The 21,119-nt window shown below is 41.5% G+C and overlaps 1 protein-coding gene across 2 annotated transcripts in view; it reads right to left on the reverse strand.

Moving 5' to 3' along the window:
• The window catches only part of mapk9 (mitogen-activated protein kinase 9), a 56,410-nt gene extending 36,419 nt beyond the window's left edge, over positions 1–19,991 (reverse strand). For both annotated transcript variants that reach the window (XM_061902092.1, XM_061902093.1), the window contains exon 1: positions 19,795–19,991. The gene's annotated coding sequence lies outside the window, so the exon portion shown is untranslated. The remainder of the gene's footprint in view (positions 1–19,794) is intronic.
• Positions 19,992–21,119: the final 1,128 nt, after the last annotated feature.

Consider the following 21,119-nt stretch of genomic DNA (forward strand, 5'->3'; position numbering starts at 1 on the left):
TGAAAATGTTGCGGAATGATGACGCGTGTTTGTGACGTTATTGGTTAGAGCGAACATTTCAGCCCAGCACCACTCACAGCTAAAAGTCGTCTCTTTTCATTGCATAATTACACGGTATTTTGTTGATGAATCTTTTGCAATTTGTTCAATTAATAATGGAGACGAGAAGAATGCTGTTGGTGGAAAGCGATGGATTGCGGCTGCCTTTAGCAACCGAAACCCAGCCGGTGTTTCTTTGTTTGTTGTGAAGCTTTAACACAGAGCGGTCAAGCGAACATGTTTCTCTACGTCAACCATCAAGTTTTGGGATGGGAAAATTGCGACATTAAGTCGGCTCATACCGGAGACTTCAGTGGATTATGCGACCTCCTCCTGCAGCTCAAAAAGGCAGCTGTGATCTTGGCTCCTCGGCTTCTCCCAGAGACACTGGCGTTCACCACAGCCATCCGACTTTCAGGTATGACTTTATAATCTCACTAAAACACTATTAAAACAATAAGCAGATAAGGGATTTTCCAGAATTATCCTAGTAAATGTGTCTAATTACATCTGAAACGCTGCCACTGCCGCCGCCTGGAGCCGTCGCCTTTTTTTTTTTTTTTTTAGTGCTCCACTCCAAGTTTCCTCATCTACGAATCTTTCCTTCTTGCTCAAATTAATAGGGAAATTGTCGCTTTCTCGGTCCAAACACGCACATCGTCTGCTACTTCCGGTACAGGCAAGGCTTTTTTATTAGCGACCAAAGTTGCGAACTTTATCATCGATGTTATCTACTAAATCCTTTCAGCAAAAATATTGCAATATCATGAAATGATGAAGTATGACACATAAAATGGACCTGCTATCCCCGTTTAAATAAGAACATCTCATTTCAGTAGGCCTTTAAAGTGCGTTGCTAGAGTTATTAGCTATTGCGCTCAAGTTAGACTTTTGTATCTGTGCTAGGATGAAACTTATTTTCCACTAGACCCGCACGAGCTCTTCCTCCCTCCGTCCCTCCCTCGTTCGCCCGCCTGCTCTCTCTCTCTCTGTCAATGTGTGTGTCTCTCTCTCGCTCCCTCTCTTGGCGTCGGGGAGACAAGTGGTCAGGTAGCTTCCGAAGCACTCCGCCGAAGAACCCATCGACAATACAAAACTGTGGTACACTGGACCCCAGCACTGATACTCCGACAGAGAGTCGCTGGGAGAATCGGATGTGTAACACGTTAGTCGTGATGTTAGCCCGTTCGGGGCAAATTGTGCTACCGTAACAGTAAACTCCACCCCCCCCTGCAACGCAACACCTGTCCGTCAGTAATAACAGTCCCCGATAACCTGGACCAATTTAAACTGTTATGTTTTTTTATTGTTTAATTTGCATTGCCTCACATTACTTACTGTATTTCCTTGAATTGCCGCCGGGTATATAGTATGCGCCTGCCTAGAATTACTGCCGGGTCAAACTCGTTTCGCAAAATATTATTTTATTAGTGCATGTCTAGAACTTCCGCCGGGTCAAACTCGTTTCGTAAGATAATTAGCATATGCCAAGAATTTCTGCCGGGTCAAACCGTCATTTTCAAAATGGAGGAGGCTGATTTCAATAATTTGAAATCGCATGAAGGGAAGAAGATTAAGACCTTTTCAGTAGGATTTAAGGTCCAAGATATTGAATACGCTAAAAAGAACAGTAAGCAGCTATGTTTTATTACAATGGCAAAAGTGCACAAATGTTCCGGACTTATGCAAATCCCAAATACACATCAGCAGGTACCAGAAGATGAAAAAAGTTGGTTTTGCATAAAATTGCCAAACAAAACGCCGGATAATATTTCTGCCAATAGTTGCCACTTTGTGTTCCTTATATACATCATATTAATACCCATATCTTCAAGCAGATTACGTCTGACTACGGTAGTCGTTCTGCTTGGACAATCCATCAAGCGATGCGGCTTCATAGCTTACCAAAGTTGTAGTAAAACATTTTGACACATTTTAAGTGTAATGTTGTATCTTCTCAATGAAACATTTATATTTTTGTGTTGTTTACTGGTGTCATCTTGCAGTCTACACATACCGTATTTCCTTGAATTGCCGCCGGGTATATAGTATGCGCCTGCCTAGAATTACTGCCGGGTCAAACTCGTTTCGCAAAATAATTAGCGCATGCTTAGCATTACCGCCGGCTCAGGATTAACACCGGGTCAAACTCTTTCGCAAAATATTATTTTTATTAGCGCATGTCTAGAATTTCCCCCGGGTCAAACTCGTCACGTCACAAGTGATACTTCACCTGTCATCATTTTCAAAATGGAGGAGGCTGATTTCAATCATTTGAAATCGCATAAAGGGAAGAAGATTAAGAGCTATTCAGTAGGATTTAAGGTCCAAGCTATTGAATATGCTAAAAAGAACAGTAAGCAGCTATGTTTTATTAATATACCGTAGCTGCGTGTGTCAAATATGAGTCATTAAATGACTCCCGCCTCCTGGTGGTAGAGGGCGCTAGTGATCCTTCTTGCGACTACTCGGCTGCAGAAGAAGTGACAACAAGCAGCGATTATTTATTTTTTCCTCTCGCTTGCACTTTTAACATGGAAGATTACATATCTAAAATAAAACAGTTTTCTAAACTGGACTTTCAATCGAAGCGGGAGGTAATAAAAGAAGATCTCCATCGAGACAGAGAGACTTTTTAAAACTGAAGAAAGATAAGGAAGACTTCTATAAACAAGTTATCGATGATTTTGATCAGAAGGAGCTGCGCATGGACTTCATTTATAAGTAAAGGTAAGACCATAATAACTTTTTTTTATTAAATGTGCTTTTCATGATGGTATCCTTACTTTACACTCCATTTTTTAAGCGCAGGCCTAAATTTACCGCATGCCTTTGGTAAGTGCCGTAGTGAGAAGAGGTTTTAAATTAATTAGCGCCCCAGCAGCAATTCAAGGAAATATGGTTATTCTCATTTTGTTCATTTATGTTTTGATTTTACTTTGCGTTGAAAATAAAAATAAAGACATTTTAAAATATTTTTTTAAGAAATATTTTCTTGCGGCCCGGCCTCACCCAGACTCTTCATCCCACGTAAATTGAGTTTGACACCTCTGGTTTAAAGTCAATTGCGACAACAACGTTTTACTGTTAACTGAGTTTCGTTTTTTAATGATTTCTGTTGATGGTGTGCCTCCGGAAATTTTCAATGCAAAAAATGTGCCTTAGTTGAAAAAAGGTTGAAAAACACTGCTCTATAAACCATATCATCTTTTCTCTTGGGGGCTGCTTGGTAAATGCATGCACGCACTAACTGGGGGAAAAAGGGCCATCAGCTGCAGGAGGTTTAGGCCTCCTCTGTTTCCACACCACTACTTCGGGTAAAGGCAGGGAAAAACATTCTCATCTCTATACGCCCTCTCCTGCCTCTGTGGATTTTGCTCCTCCAGCTGGCTCTCTGACTAAACATGAAACGAGAGCTGCTTTGGGCTTCTACCAACATTTGAGGGTTCTGACTTTCATCATTCTCCATCATTTCTATAGTGCTGCATCACCAAAAATATCCCCACTCACAAAATAATTGGACAAACACAATTTTGCAGGCAGAGGATTTTCCTCGCTGGAGTCCAGTAAGAATAAACGTCTCTTTTCTCCACATTTTGCGAAGTATTTAGAGTTGATAACATGCAGGGGTTGGGAACATTTTTGGCTGAGAGAGCCAAGAAGCCAAATATTTAAAAATGCAAAACACAACAAAAATGCCACAAACAGCGAAATATGAACGCAAAGGGTAAAAAAAAACACCCACAATATGATATGTCACTAAGCTTTACAACTTTGTTGTAGAAATCTCCTTCCACGTCTGTCCCTGACACCCACATTTCAAACTGACACTCTGTGGAAACGCTCCCCACCCACACTGCTTGGTGCCTCGTCTGAGCTGCTGTGACGTAGATGACCATAGTAACTAATTAGATGACATTAGTAACTAACTAGATAACCATAGTAACTAGTATATCATGCCAAAGTGCAGATTCCAAAACATTGAAATACTTTATATAGTTCAGGAAAACATGTCTGCACATCATAATGGCAGCTAAACTTTCCAATAAAGATCTAAAAAAATGATTTGGGAATGTCCTGCAGGCCTGATTGAAATACTTAACGGGCCGCATGTGGCCCCCGGGTCTTCATTTGCCCAGGTCTGGCCTATAGAGTCATATTTCAACTTACTTTATATTTCCTGTGCTCTATAAACACCACTAGATGAGTGGGGCAATTGGACACAATAGCATTTGTCCTCAGGGGCGACCATAAAAGAAGAATCTGCAATGACCTTTCTCCAACGGCAATAAACTCTCCTCTGACCACCAATCACCCTTGCACTAAAACAGGGGTACAATTCCCTAGATTAGAGCAGGATTTGGCAATAGAACTTGGACAATATTTTATGGTAGACAGTTTTAGTATGTCTCTAATAGGTTTCCATAGATAAGAATGAAATAATTAATCTAGAAATAATTTAATTTGAATAATGTAGTAGTGAATGTAGCGTTTACTTAGTCAACCACAGTGTATCAAGTCTGTTGGTTTTTCTAGAGGACAAAATGGGGGTAGCATCTAAAATACTGTACCTGACATAAATATAAGCTAATACAAAAACACCCCTCCATTTTTAAAGACCCATTTTTGTACAAATGAAGACATAATTCTAAGAAAAAAAAGGAATAAATCGGTCAAATTAATTTTTTCAATGTCACTGTAATGCCAACGGGTAGATAATAATAAAAAGGATATCATATTTCTTTGCTGCAATATTTCTTTAAAGACTATTATCTTAAAGCTCTTCCTCTGTTTCCTGCCTCACCAGCCTCGTTTTTAGAATTAGTGATGTGCGATACCACTGATTATCTTTCCGACCCGATAACAAGTCATATTCAGGCTGGCATCGGCGATACTGATCTACTACCGATACTTTGTGCAAATATACCTAACATCCATCCATCCTTGTCTGATATAATTGAAAAATGTGTGATTTTTCTAAAATAATGTATCTAAACTAACTTAAACTAATAATAATGATATACTTAGTCAACCACAGTGTATCAAGTCTGTTGGTTTTTCTAGAGGAGAAAATGGGGGCGGCACCTAAAATACTGTACCTGACATAAATATAAGCTAATACAAAAACACCCCTCCATTTTTAAAGACCCATTTTTGGGTCAAATGAAGACATAATTCTAAGAAAAAAAAGGAATAATCAATCAATCAATCAATCAATCAATGTTTATTTATATAGCCCCAAATCACAAATGTCTCAAAGGACTGCACAAATCATTACGACTACAACATCCTCGGAAGAACCCACAAAAGGGCAAGGAAAACTCACACCCAATAAATCAGTCAAATTAATTTTTTCAATGTCACTGTAATGCCAACGGGTGGATAATAATAAAAAGGATATCATATTTCTTTGCTGCAATATTTCTTTAAAGACTATTATCTGAAAGCTCTTCCTCTGTTTCCTGCCTCATCAGCCTCGTTTTTCGAATTAGTGATGTGCGATACCACTGACTATCTTTCCGACCCGATAACAAGTCATATTCAGGCTGGCATCGGCGATACTGATCTACTACCGATACTTTGTGCAAATATACCTAACATCCATCCATCCTTGTCTGATATAATTGAAAAATGTGTGATTTTTCTAAAATAACGTATCTAAACTAACTTAAACTAATAATAATAATATACTTGGTCACCTATAACAGTGGTCCCCAACCACCGGGCCGCAGAAGAATGTTTTATTAATTTTTTTTTTTTTTTTAAATATATATATATATATTTTCTATTTTTTTTGATTAAATCAACATAAATAACACAATATACACTTACAATTAGTGCACCAACAACAAAAACCTCCCTTTTTCATGACAAAAACGTCCCTTTTTCATGACAAAGAAAAAAAAATAAGAGAAAAGTGTTAAGGGATTTAGGAACGGGCTATTATTTTCCAACGTAATGCTCCTGGCACAGAATCAGAACATATATCGAGCAAAACGAAAACAGTGGCGGGCAGTTAAAGGCCTACTGATATGAGATGTTCTTATTCAAACGGGGATAGCAGGTCCATTCTATGTGTCATACTTCATCATTTCGCCATATTGCCATATTTTGCTGAAAGGATTTAGTAGAGAACATCGACGATAAAGTTTGCAACTTTTGTTCGCTAATAGAAAAGCCTTGCCTGTACCGGAAGTATGTGCGCGTGACGTCACGAGTTGCGGGGCTCCTCACATATTCCCATTGTTTGTAATGGGAGCCACAAGCAGTAAGAGCAATTCGGACCGAGAGACGACAATCTCCCCATTAATTTGAGCGAGGTTGAAAGATTCGTGAATTACGATATTGATAGTGAAGGACTAGAAAAAAAAAAAAAAAAGCAACCTCTCCGGGCGGCGGCAGTGTGAGCGTTTCAGATGTAATTAGACACATTTACTAGGATAATTCTGGAAGATCCCTTATTTGCTTATTGTTTTTAATAGTGTTTTAGTGAGATTTTAAAGACTGTAAAGACATATCTTGAGGTCGGACGGCTGCGGTGAACACGCGGTGTCTCAGAGAGAAGCAGAGGAGCCAAGCTCACAGCTGCCTTTTTTGACAGATGCTGCAAGACGAAAAATAAGTGAAGTGAAGTGAATTACATTTATATAGCGCTTTTCTCAAGTGACTCAAAGCGCTTTACATAGTGACACCCAATATCTAAGTTACATTTAAACCAGTGTGGGTGGCACTGGGAGCAGGGGGGTAAAGTGTCTTGCCCAAGGACACAACGGCAGTAACTAGGATGGCACAAGCGGGAATCGAACCTGCAACCCTCAAGTTGCTGGCACGGCCACTCTACCAACCGAGCTATGCGGCCCCATGCTTGTCAGTCCAGCATCATGTTGTGTGTGGCTTCCGCGGCAACACGCACACGACTGCAAGGCATACTGGGTGACACAGAGTACACTAATGGTTGTGATATAAACTATTTTAATACTTTTAGTAATATGCGCCACGCTGTGAACCCGCAACAAACAAGAATGACAAACACATTTCGGGAGAACATCCTCACAATAACACAAAATAAACGCAACACAACAAATATCCAGAATCCTTTGCATCCATGACACTTCCTGACTATTTTATACACCCAGCTAGCAGCAAACCCCGCCAATCCCCCCATGTACCCCCCCCCCCCGTGCGTAAGATATATATCACAATTTCCCCATCCAAAAACATGATGGTTGACGTAGAGAAAACATGTTCGCTTGACCGCTCTGTGTTAAAGCTTCACAACAAACAAAGAAACACCGGCTGTGTCTCTGTGCTAAAGGCAGCTGCAATCCACCGCTTTCCACCAACAGCATTCTTCTTTGACGTCTCCATTATTAAATGAACAAATTGCAAAAGATTCAGCAACACAGATGTCCAAAATACTGTGTAATTATGCAATTAAAGCAGACGACTTTTAGCTGCTAGTGTAGCAGCGCTAATATTTCCTAACAGTCCGTGACGTCACACGTACGCTTAACATGTGGTAGGGAACCATCTTGCTTGACCGCTCTGTTCCATAGTAAAGCTTCACCTTCGGGTATGTAAACAAAGAAACGCCGGCTGTGTTTGTGTTTACTCCGCTTCCCACCTACATCTTTCTTCTTTGACGTCTCCATTATTAATTGAACAAATTGCAAAAGATTCAGCAACACAAATATCCAGAATACTGTGTAATTATGCGGGGGGCGCTGGCGCCTATCTCAGCTACAATCGGGCGGAAGGCGGGGTACACCCTGGACAAGTCGCCACCTCATCGCAATAAGCGGTAGTAAATGGATGGATGGATGGATGTGTAATTATGCGATTAAAGCAGGCGACTTATAGCTGGGATCGGGCTGGAACAAAATGTCGCTACAATGCGTGACGTCACACGCACACGTCATCATTCCGCGAGGTTTTCAACAAGAAACTCGCAGGAAATTTAAAATTGCAATTTAGTAAACTAAAGCGGCCGTATTGGCATGTGTTGCAATGTTAATATTTCATCATTGATATATAAACTATCAGACAGGTCGCTAGTAGTGGCTTTCAGTCGGCCTTTAACCGTATCCCCTTTCGGCAACACTGCAAACAGTGTACAATCCTTCACTTTCTTCCACACCATATTGTCTAACAGCACAGATTTAGATTCACTGATAAGGAATAATAATAACAGATGCAGATCAGGAAGCCTTACAGCTGTGTGTGGGTTCCTGTTTACTCTTTTATACGACAGACACAGCAAAAATAAACATAACTCTTATGAAAAGTCTTATGACAGCAGCATAAATCATATATGCCATTGCCTGCTACTGCAACTGCAATGATCTAAATAAATCACAATAGTTTGCAATATATATATATATAAAAAAGCTAGTGTTCACAAAGGAACATGTCCATAAATGGCACTTTTTCCTGTATTGCTACAATGAATTTTATCTGCACGGTGAAAAAGACCTCATAACTTGTTCTCTGTCAGAATTCTCCAACTATTAATGCAGATAAACAAGGGGCAAACATTACAGCACGTACAGTAATAGTCAGGTTACAATAATACATGAAAGAGTTGGGCTATTTGGAAAAAAAAATTATCTTAAATTTCTCGAATTAGTGTACTGTTTAAAAAATAAAAAAAAGTACTCCCTATATGTGTATATACATATAAATATCTGTATATATGTATTTTATTTTATTTCTGTTTATCATTATTATCAATGTTATTTATTTTTTGCTCATGTAATTGATGTATGTGTAGATAGTACCTGTTTTTTATTTTCTCTGTTTCTTTTTTTTTTTTTTTGGGGTGGAGGGGCAGGATGGGTATATAAACAAAAAATACTTTTGACATTTAGGGCAGACAACGGCTAAGTGATGTATGTGAATATGATTTAGTGGATGGAAATGTCGGATGCTGGATGTCAATAAAAACAAAATGAAAAAAATAAAAATAAATTAAAATAATCACGATGATTATTTTATATAATAAGATCTCGATTAATATGCAAATGTAAGCCCGCCAGTTGTAAAGCATCTGTACTAAAAACTAGAGCTGATTTAATATTGTCATTAATATTATCCTAATAATTATTAACATACTGGGTAAATAAAGCATTAAGTAAGACGAACATAGAAAAATATTTTTACTCAGCAGTAAAACAAAATGGAGAAAAAAAAAAGAGTCTAAGACGGTGAAGTAGTTTACAGTCCTGAGTCTTTTTGCAGGAATGCAAGACCCAAAATAAACAAATTGCCCCATCAAAGATAAGGTTTTAAAATGTAAACAATACCACTTTCACATGATGACGGTACGGTCACTCATCCATCTATTTTCTATCGCTTGTCCCTTTCATCCATCCGTCCATCCATCCAACTTCTTCCGCTTATCAGAGGTTGGGTCGCGGGGGCAGCAGCCTAAGCAGAGAAGCCTTGACTTTCCTCTCCCCAGCCACTCCGTCCAGCTCCGCAGGGTGAGAGTATTTAAGTGTGTGAAAATGGAGTGTCGGAATGATTGCACCGACCGAGGCGTTGATTATGGTTCGCCTTCTCAATTACGTGATTGCAGGTTTCAAACGGCTCCTGTCTTGCCGGCTGGTTATCGTCTGTCATTGCTACTTAACTATCGTGTCATAATAAACCCTGAAATGTTACGAATGCAATTTGTATAGTCAATTGGCATAATAGTCACTTTGTAAGATTCTGTCTATATAATGATTACACTATGGCTGACATCTGTAGTCAGCTTGAAATGTTTTATTGATCTGATGTGGCGCAGCAGAGATCTGCTATTTTTTTCCACAGTGCAACAAATCTAGTGACTTTTTTAAGGATGTTTTTGGAGACACAAAACCACGTATTGCCACAGTTACATCCATCCATCCATCTTCTAGCAGCCTAAGCAGGGAAGCCCAGACTTCCCTCTCCCCAGCCACTTCGTCCAGCTCTTCCCGAGAAGAGGTTTGAAATGAATTAGCGCCCCGGCGGCAATTCAAGGAAATACAGTAATTGGAAAAGTCACCCACTAATTACTGATTAATAAATACACTTTTGGTCAACAGAAGGAGATAACGTCCGCAGGAACCTACCACAGAACTAAGGACATATATACACTGTTTGATTTCATTTTTATTTGACACTTATTAAAGTATCTTGTGTGACATCATGCACAAAAGTGCACTTTATTTGTTATAAACTATTGTAGTGGCGTTCTGTACAAAAAGTGCACTTTAATTTAGTGTTGTTTTGATAAGTCATCTTAGTGACATCATGCACAAAAGTGCACTCATGGCTTGTTTTAAAATGTCTCTGACAATCTTGCACTTTCTGTTTTGGAAATGACATGAATGTTTGTGCCACTGCTTAATAACTGTTTAATAAATACAGTTGTGGTCAATTGACTTAGTTGTGATTTCCCTCTCTGCATGAAAGTTTAAAAGTAGCATATATGAATGCAGTATGAAGAAGAATGTTTGAATGTAGACACATAGAATCATCATACTGCTGTGATTATATGCATCAAGTGTTCATTCAAGGCTAAGGCAAAATATCCAGATATATATTGTGTATCATGCACAAATTGAGATATTTAAAAAAAGGCCATATCGCCCGGCCTTACCCACAACATATATTGTCGGATTTATTGTGACAAAACACCCACATCTGAAATATTAGCAGCTGCAAAGTCCCAGTTATATAAGCAAAGGATGTGGCTACGAGGCCAACGAGAATATGCAGAGTGACCTTCACAGTGCCGTCCTCCACTTCTCATGACTGCTGCCCACTCGGGAGTCCAGCCTTGGGGGTTCATCTAACATGACCACGGTTTCAAATGGGGAGTTGGATGGAAGTCGGTGAGCAGAGTGCTTGATTATATTAACATGGTCTGGAGACACAGCATCTCAGAAAATAAAAACGGTTGCTGATGCTGCATTAGAGATGCTCATTTAGGGTGCATACACACTTGTAGTTTCTTGCTCTGGCCAGGTCAACAATTTAAAAGATACGTATAGTAGAAATGCGCGGATAGGCAATTATATCATCCGCAACCGCATCACTAAAGTCGTCGTCCACCCGCCATCCACCCGAACCAACATTCTATCAAAACCGCAACCGCCTGCCCGTTGTTATATATCAGGGGTCGGCAACCTTTACCACCCAAAGAGCTATTTTGACCCTTTTCACAAAGTAAAGAAGTCAATGGGAGCCGCAATCATTCTCGCGAATATTTTGCTGGTGCTCATCTAGATAAAGAGATTATGTGGGCGCTATGAAACCATTGCCTTTGACGCACATCAACATGTTCGAACTGTGTGCCAGTCCAGCAACATGTCGTATGCCGCTTCCACAGACACAAGTACAAGATTGAAAGGCATACTGGGTGACACAGAGTACACTGATGGTTGTGATATAAACAATTTTAACACTTTTACTAATATGCGCCACGCTGTGAAGCCACACCAAACAAGAATGACAAACTAATTTCGGGAGAACATCCCCACAGTAACACAACATAAACGCAACACAACAAATACCCAAAATCCTTTGCATCCATGACTATTCCTGACTATATTTTACATCCCCGCCCACCTTACCGATGCACGGGGGGGTGGGGGGGGGTTTGGTGCTAGCGGGGTGTATAATATAGTCAGGAATAGTCATGGATGCAAAGGATTCTGGGTATTTGTTGTGTTGCGTTTATGTTGTGTTACTGTGAGGATGTTCTCCCGAAATGTTTTTCGTTCTTCTTTGGTGTGGCTTCACAGTGTGGTGCATATTAGTAAGAGTGTTAAAATTGGTTATATCACAACCATCAGTGTACTCTGTGTCACCCAGTATGCCTTGCAGTCGTGTGCGTGAGTTTGCGGAAGCCATATACGACATGTTGCTGGACTGACATATTGGCAAAGGCGTACAAGGCAATGAGATCATAACACGACCTATTACTTGTTAAATGGGTCGACGCCAGCAGATATTCGCGAGAATTTTTGCGGCTCTTGTTGCCTTCTTTAGTTTGGCTCTTTGAGTGGTAAAGGTTGCCGATCCCTGAACCATGTATATCAAATATTTCCGAATGGTCCAACCGCCACCCGCCCGAATCTATTTAAAATCTATGTTTTCGTCATGTCACCCGCCCGACTCCGCGGATGAGACCGCAAACCGTGCATCGCTAACGTATAGGTATGTTAAAAGAGGAAGTACATTTTTGGGGAATTTTGCTTATCAATGACAATCCTTGAGTAAGACAAGCACACACGTTTTCGTTTTTATAGCGAGATAGGAAAAAGCTTACATAGAGCCCCGAAAAGAAGTGGTTAATAAAGTCAGGGGGAAAAAAAGTGCGTCAAAGGAAATGGCTCTTAAAAATATCACTTTCATCAACTTGTGGACTACAATTGGACCATGCTTGTGTCTGCAGCGATCACTTTGTAAAATGTTTGTTTGAACATTTGATTTGTTTGAGAAACGTTCTGTGATGCAATCAAGTTTATTCCCTATTACCGTATTTCCTTGAATTGCCGCAGGGCATATAGTATGCGCCTGCCTTGAATTACTGCCGGGTCAAACTCGCTTCCCAAAATAATTAGCACATGCTTAGTATTACCGCCTGTCATCATTTTCAAAATGGAGGAGGCTGATTTCAATACCGGTAATTTGAAATCACATAAAGGGAAGAAGATTAAGAGCTATTCAGTAGGATTTAAGGTCCAAACTTACACCACACTCAAATTTTTACTGCATGCCTTTGGTAAGTGCCAGAGTGAGAAGAGGTTTTAAAATAATTAGCACATGCTTAATTTTATCGCATGCCTTTGGGAAGTGCAGGAGTGAGAAGAGGTTTTAAATTAATTAGCGCCCCGGCGGCAATTCAAGGAAATACGTTATATTAGTAGTGTTTGATAGCAAAATGAAAGGTAAGAAAAGGTCAAGAAATGTAATTAGTTTGTCTTCTTTTGTGGTTGCTATACCTAAATATAACTACAAAGACTTGCTGCTGCAAATTAATTACATCATGTTAAGTCCTAGTAATAAATATAAAATATAAATCAATTTTCCCCCCAGAATATTTTTTAAGTTAAGGTGGTGTTTTGTCTCCAGGGGGAAGGCAGACGGTAAGGGAACAGACTGTGGCCGGCTTCGTCGCATGCAGAGGCCTACAATTTTTGTTTGTGTTTTCCGCTCCGTATGCTGAATGGCAATATACAATATATATCTCAAAGAAAACACAAAATAGTCCAATTTACCTGAGATATTAAGATGGTTGTGTGGGTGGGACAATGCTGGGTGCTGCAGAGACGTACTGCCCAGGCTAAGACCGATTTTTTTATTTTATTTTAATCTTCTATTTTTTTCTCCCCCCCTTGTTTACCTGTATCTCATCTTTTTTTGTAAGGGGCGCTGGAAGCCGGCAGACCCGTCAGCGATCCTGTTCTGTCTCCCTTTAATGTTTGTCTGATCTTGAATGGGATTGTGCTGAAAATTGTAATTTTCCTGAAGGAACTCTTCTGACAGAATAAATAAAGTACTATCTAATCTAATCTAATCTGACAGAGGCAGTACGAAGCGTAGCAGCTTGTTAAGACTTATTTTAGCACCAACTGATAATATAAATATATTTAATAAAGTCACATACAAATAAAGCAATAAGAGAAGTATCCTATACTTCGCTTTTGTAAAGTAAATCTGAACATCCGATATGGGTATCTACATCTACTATATGATTTGCCTGAGAAGCTAAATAAGATATATATATATTAGAAATGCGCGGTTTGCGGTCTCATCCGCGGAGTCCACGGATAAACCGCGAGTCGGGTGGGTGACATGACGAAAAAATAGATTTTAATTAGATTCGGGCGGGTGGCGGTTGAACCATCCGGAAATATTTGAAATACATGGTTCTGGGATCGTTATCCTTTACCATTCAAAGAGCCATTTAAGACCCGTGTCACAAAGCGAAGAAGACAACAGGAGACGCTAATATTCTCTAGAATGATAAGTATTAGGGCTTTTTCGCCTTCTACAGCATTTACGATCTGCTTGTCAGTCCAGCATCATGTTGTGTGTGGCTTCCGAGGCCACACGCACACAACTGCAAGGCATACTGGGTGACACAGAGTACACTAATGGTTGTAATATAAATAATTTTAACACTCTTAGTAATATGCACCACACTGTGAAGCCACACCAAACAAGATTGACAAACACATTTCGGGAAAACATCCTCACAGTAACACAACATAAACACAACACGACAAATACCCATAATCCTTTGTATCCATGATAAATCCTGAGTATTTTATACACCCCGCTAGCAGCAACCCCCGAGTGTCGGTAAAGTGGGCGGGGTTGGGAGCGCGGGGGTGTAAAATATATTCAGGTGGTGTCACCACCTGACAGGTTCAGTGTTTGAACCTGTCCACCCCGAGATCGGGAGGTCGTGAGTTCATACCAAAGACTATAAAAATGGGACCCATAACCCCCCTGCTTGGCACTCGGCATCAAGAGTTGGAATTGGGGGGTTAAACCACCAAAATGATTCCTGCGAGCGGCCACCGCTGCTGCTCACTGCTCCTCTCACCTCCCAGGGGGCGAGGATGATGGGTCAAATGCAGAGGATAATCATTGGTGACAATATTTGGTACTTTTTTTTTTACCTTTTAACCGAAACGAAAAATGGTAAGTGTGATTACACAATCAACAACGTCAACACAAAGAAGGACAGCTTCTGCACAACCGAAACGCCTCCTGCTTTGTATCGGCAGTCGGGGGCGCTTCGGTTGTGCAGACGCTGTCCTTCTTTGTGTGGACGTTGTTGATTGTCGCATGCAGACGTGCATCGTGGGCTCCGTCTCTACGCCGCACGCTGTGGGTCTTTGCTGTCGTCCAGCATTCTGTCTTTGTTTACTTTGTAGCTGTCAGCTTCAACCCCTGATATCATCTATTAAACAGACAAGAAGCAAGGAGTTTAGCAAAGACAGGATTCACCTACTCAGTGGCCTCGTGGTTAGAGTGTGAGAGATCGGTAGGTTGTTAGTTCAAACCACGGCCGAGTCATACCAAAGACTATAAAAATCGGACCTATAACCTCCTGTTTGGCACTCAGGATCAAGGGTTGGAATTGGGGGTTAAATCACCCAAAAATTATTCCCGGGCGTGGCACCGCTGCTGCCCACTGCTCCCCTCACCTCCCAAGGGGTGAACAAGGGGATGGGTTAAATGCAGAGGACACATTTCCCCACACCTAGTGTGTGTGGGACAATCATCGGTACTTAAACTTTTTACTTTAACCCTTAAAAAAATGCTTAGGAACGATGACTCAACACTATCCACTCGAGTGGGTGCATTTTAGAGCTCATTTATCACTCTGCGCTTCCCAGTTGAGGGTCAAAACTGCTTTGTAACATCTCTGGAAGGAGTTCTCCCCAGTGTCCAGTCCTTGGGTTTTCTCCAGGTAGTCTGGCATTTTCCCAAATCCCCAGAATATGCATGTTGCTGACAGGTTCAAACTTGCCTTTAAATCAGGCCTGGGCAATTATTTTGACTCGGGGGCAAAATTTAGAGAAAAAAAAAATGTGTCTGGGGGGCCAGTATATCTATTTTTAGGAAAACTAATACAAAACCTCACAATAAAGTCTGATTGAATGCTAAAAATGTCATGACTTTAAAAGTGGAATGGAATTTTCATTTTTTTTCTATAAATGATAAAACACTGAATATTGACAACATCCTTAATGGACATATTTTACAATCAAGCCAAATGCAACAAACACAGCGAAATATGAACGTGAAGGGTAAAAAAACAAAAAACATCTACAATCAGATATATGTGATGTATCACTAAGCTTTAGAACTTTCTTGTAAAAATCTCCTTCCGCGTCCGTCCCTGACATCCACATCCACACTCTGTGGAAACGCTCCCCACCCACACTGCTTGGTGCCTCGTCTGAGCTGCTGTGACATAGATCAGCGGTTCTCAAATGAAAGTACTCGTACCCCCGGGGGTACTTGAAGGTATGCTAAGGGGTACGTGAGATTTTTTTGAAATATTCTAAAAATAGCAACAATTCAAAAATCCTTTATAAATATATTTATTGAATAATACTTCAATAAAATATGAATGTAAGTTCATAAACTGTGAAAAGAAATGCAACAATGCAATATTCAGTGTTGACAGCTAGATTTTTTGTGGACATGTTCCATAAATATTGATGTTAAAGATTTATTTTTTTGTGAAGAAATGTTTAGAAGTAAGTTGATGAATCCAGATGGATCTCTATTACAATCCCCAAAGAGGGCACTTTAAGTTGATGATTACTTCTATGTGGAGAAATATTCATTCATAATTGAATCACTTGTTTATTTTACAACAAGTTTTGGGTTATTTTTATATCTTTTTTCCCAAGTAGTTCAAGAAAGACCACTACAAATGAGCAATATTTTTGCTCTGTTATATCCATCCATCCATTTTCTACCGCTTATTCCCTTTGGGGTCGCGGGGGGCGCTGGCGCCTATCTCAGCTACAATCGGGCAGAAGGCAGGGTACACCCTGGACAAGTCGCCACCTCATCACAGGGCCTGTTATACAATTTAATAAATCAGAAACTGATGACATAGTGCTGTATTTTACTTCTTTATCTCTTTTTTCAACCAAAAATGCTTTGCTCTTATTAGGGGGTACTTGAATTAAAAAAAAGTTCACAAGGGGTACATCACTGAAAAAGGGTTGAGAACCACTGTTGTAGATCACCATAGCAACTAGTAGGGCTGTACGGTATACGGGTATAAGTATAGTACCGCGATACTAATAAATCATATTCGGTACCATACCGCCTCTGAAAAGTGTTGGTCTGCCACACCCTAAGATTTTTTCTGGTCCCCCTTTATTTAGAAAATAATCGAAAAGTACCGAAAATAATCAAAATAATATTGGTATCAGGACAACACTAGTCACTAAAATATCATGCAAAACTGCAGATTCCAACCATTGAAATACTTCGTATACTGTATTTCCTTGAATTGCCGCCAGGTATATAGTATGCACCTGCCTAGAATTAATGCCGGGTCAAACTCTTTCGCAAAATATTATTTTTATTAGCGCATGTCTAGAATTTATGCCAGGTCAAACTCGTTTTGCCAAATAATTAGCATATGCCTAGAATTTCCGCCGGGTCAAACTCGTCACGTCACGAGTCATCATTTTCAAAATGGAGGAGGCTGATTTCAATCATTTGAAATCGCATAAAGGGAAGAAGATTAAGAGCTATTCAGTAGGATTTAAGGTCCAAGCTGTTGAACATGCTAAAAAGAACAGTAAGCAGCTATGTTTTATTAATATACCGTAGCTGCGTGGGTCAAATATGAGTCATTAAATGACTCCCGCCTCCTGGTGGTAGAGGGCGCTAGTGATCCTTCTTGCGACTACTTGGCTGCAGAAGAAGTGACAACAAGCAGCGAGAGTGAGCAGCGATCGTTTATTTTTTCCTCTCGCTTGCACTTTTAACAAATGTTTTCTAAACTGGACTTTCAATCGAAGCAAGAGGACGGCGTGGCGCAGTGGAAGAGTGGCCGTGCGCAACCCGAGGGTCCATGGTTCAATCCCCATCAAGTACCAACCTCGTCACGTCTGTTGTGTCCTGAGCAAGACACTTCACGGTATAGCTCGGTTGGTAGAGTGGTCATGCCAGCAACTTGAGGGTTGCAGGGTCGATTCCCGCTTCAGCCATCCTAGTCACTGCCGTTGTGTCCTTGGGCAAGACACTTTACCCACCTGCTCCCAGTGCCAACCACACTGGTTTAAATGTAAAAAAAAAAATATATATATATATATATATATATATATAAATATAATTCACTTCAATTCACTTCACCCTTGCTCCTGATGGGTGCTGGTTAGCGCCTTGCATGGCAGCTCCCTCCATCAGTGTGTGAATGTGTGTGTGAATGTGGAAGTAGTGTCAAAGCGCTCTGAGTACCTTGAAGGTAGAAAAGCGCTATACAAGTACAACTCATTTATCATTTAATAAAGGAAGATCTCCATCGAGACAGACTTTTAAAACTGAAGAAAGATAAGGAAGACTTCTATAAACAAGTTATCGATGCGCATGGACTTCATTTATAAGTAAAGCTAAGACCATGATACAGTTTTTTTTTTTTATTAAATGTGCTTTTCATGATGGTATCCTTACATCACACTCAAATTTATAAGCGCAGGCCTAAATTTACCGCATGCCTTTGGTAAACACCGGCGTGAGAAGAGGTTTTAAATAATTAGCGCCCCGGCGGCAATTCAAGGAAATACGGTAGTTCAAGACAGGCTCACCTGCACTGGCTTCCTGTGCACTTAAGATGTGACTTTAAGGTTTTACTACTTACGTATAAAATACTACACGGTCTAGCTCCATCCTATCTTGCCGATTGTATTGTACCATATGTCCCGGCAAGAAATCTGCCTTCAAAAGATTCCGGCTTATTAGTGATTCCTAGAGCCCAAAAAAAGTCTGCGGGCTATAGAGCGTTTTCCGTTCGGGCTCCAGTACTCTGGAATGCCCTCCCGGTAACAGTTCGAGATGCCACCTCAGTAGAAGCATTTAAGTCTCACCTTAAAACTCATCTGTATACTCTAGCCTTTAAATAGACCTCCTTTTTAGACCAGTTGATCTGCCGCTTCTTTTCTTTCTCCGATGTCCCCCCCTCCACAAGGGGTCCGGTCCGATGACCATGGATGAAGTACTGGCTGTCCAGAGTCGAGACACAGGATGGACCGCTCGCCTGTGTATCGGTTGGGGACCTTATCCGCCTCCGCTTGAGATGGTTTCCTGTGGACGGGACTCTCGCTGCTGTCTTGGATCCGCTTGAACTGAACTCTCGCGGCTGTGTTGGAGCCACTATGGATTGAACTTTCACAGTATCATGTTAGACCCGCTCGACATCCATTGCTTTCGGTCCCCTAGAAGGGGGGGGGTTGCCCACATCTGAGGTCCTCTCCAAGGTTTCTCATAGTCAGCATTGTCACTGGCGTCCCACTGGATGTGAATTCTCCCTGCCCACTGGGTGTGAGTTTTCCTTGCCCTTTTGTGGGTTCTTCCGAGGATGATTTGTGCAGTCCTTTGAGATATTTGTGATTTGGGGCTATATAAATAAACATTGATTGATTGATTGATTGATTAAAGACTTATGGTCATTTGAAACATCATAATGGCAGCTCCACTTTCCATCTAAATATTTGGGAATGTCGGGCGGGCCAGATTGAAAAGCCTAACGGGCCGCATGTGGCCCCCGGGCCTTAGTTTGCCAAGGTCTGCTGAAAATGAATGTGGAGATGATCCACAGCAGCAGTTGTCCTGACGTGACAGTGCCCAGAAGGGAGGGGTGCTGTGGGGACGACATAACGCGGTGTACACATCCCTGCTTTGGAGAGCCCCGACATGGCTGCTCTGGAAGCCGACACGGCGGTGCGAAGTCACGCGGGGATGACACACCGCGGTGGCCGCAGCACAGCTGGCCCAAAAGCGGGCTAGAAGCACCGCCGTAAATCAACCCGAGAGGCGCCGACGTTAAGCCGGTTGGACAAACCCAATTCGGCTCAGTTTTATCAGAGGAAATAAGTTCCTAATACCCCTTACCCCGTCCGCGGCGTCAGCGTGGGGGCAGTAATGCGGTAGTCGTGGGCCGAGGAGGTGAAGCGAAAGCCGGCGCGGTTCACCGGAACCTACCCCAAGAGAGCGGAAGCGCCGGCGGACACTTACCGTCTGTCTTCGCCCCTCCAAGGCATGGACAACACGGAACCGGCGCCCTCTTCGTGCCTTCCGAGACGCCCGGGAGTCGCTGGGGGAAATTTGGGGCGAATAACCGCGCTGACTGTCACGGAGGGGAGCGGCGCTTCCCACAGCTCGGAGCCCAGAATCCGGTGGCCGCTGCGCCGAGTGAGGAGGGAGGCGGGAGGCGGGCGGCGTGACGTCACAGCAGGCGGTGAAGAGGGTTGCGCGTGACGTCATCACGCACGATGACGTCACCAACTATTAATATGAGCTCTCAATAAAGCAGGGGTGGGCAGAACCTTACTTTCCAAAGCAGAAGGTATCTCCAGGCTTACGTATGCAGCTAATTCTTTAGATGTTCACCAAAAAATATGTAAAACTATTGACAAAATACTGGTTGACTTTATTTGGAAAAACAAAATTCATTATATTAAGAAATCTGTTATAATGAACAATTACAATCAGGGTGGTCTAAACTTTCTTGACTTCACTACACTAAACAACACCTTTAAAATTAATTGGATAAGACACTACTTGAAAGACCTTACCTCAATTTGGAACTTTATTTCTCATCATGTATTCTCTAACCTTGGAGGCCTAAAATTTTTGCTATTGTGTAATTATAACATTGACAGGATTCCTGTTGCACTCTCAAACTTCCACAAACAAGCCCTTCTAGCATGCTCTCTTGTATACAAGCACCATTTTTCACCTACCAAATATTTCATCTGGAACAATATCAATCAATCAATCAATGTTTACTTATATAGCCCTAAATCACTAGTGTCTCAAAGGGCTGCACAAACCACCATGACATCCTCGGTAGGCCCACATAAGGGCAAGGAAAACTCACACCCAGTGGGACGTCGGTGACAATGATGACTATGAGAACCTTGGAGAGGAGGAAAGCAATGAATGTCGAGCGGGTCTAACATGATACTGTGAAAGTTCAATCCATAATGGATCCAACACAGTCGCGAGAGTCCAGTCCAAAGCGGATCCAACACAGCAGCGAGAGTCCCGTTCACAGCGGAGCCAGCAGGAAACCATCCCAAGCGGAGGCGGATCAGCATCGCAGAGATGTCCCCAGCCGATACACAGGCAAGCAGTACATGGCCACCGGATCGGACCGGACCCCCTCCACAAGGGAGAGTGGGACATAGAAGAAAAAGAAAAGAAACGGCAGATCAACTGGTCTAAAAAGGGAGTCTATTTAAAGGCTAGAGTATACAAATGAGTTTTAAGGTGAGACTTAAATGCTTCTACTGAGGTGGCATCGCGAACTGTTACCGGGAGGGCATTCCAGAGTACTG

Source organism: Nerophis ophidion, linkage group LG05 (assembly GCF_033978795.1).
Source record: "Nerophis ophidion isolate RoL-2023_Sa linkage group LG05, RoL_Noph_v1.0, whole genome shotgun sequence".
Classification (NCBI taxonomy): domain Eukaryota; kingdom Metazoa; phylum Chordata; class Actinopteri; order Syngnathiformes; family Syngnathidae; genus Nerophis; species Nerophis ophidion.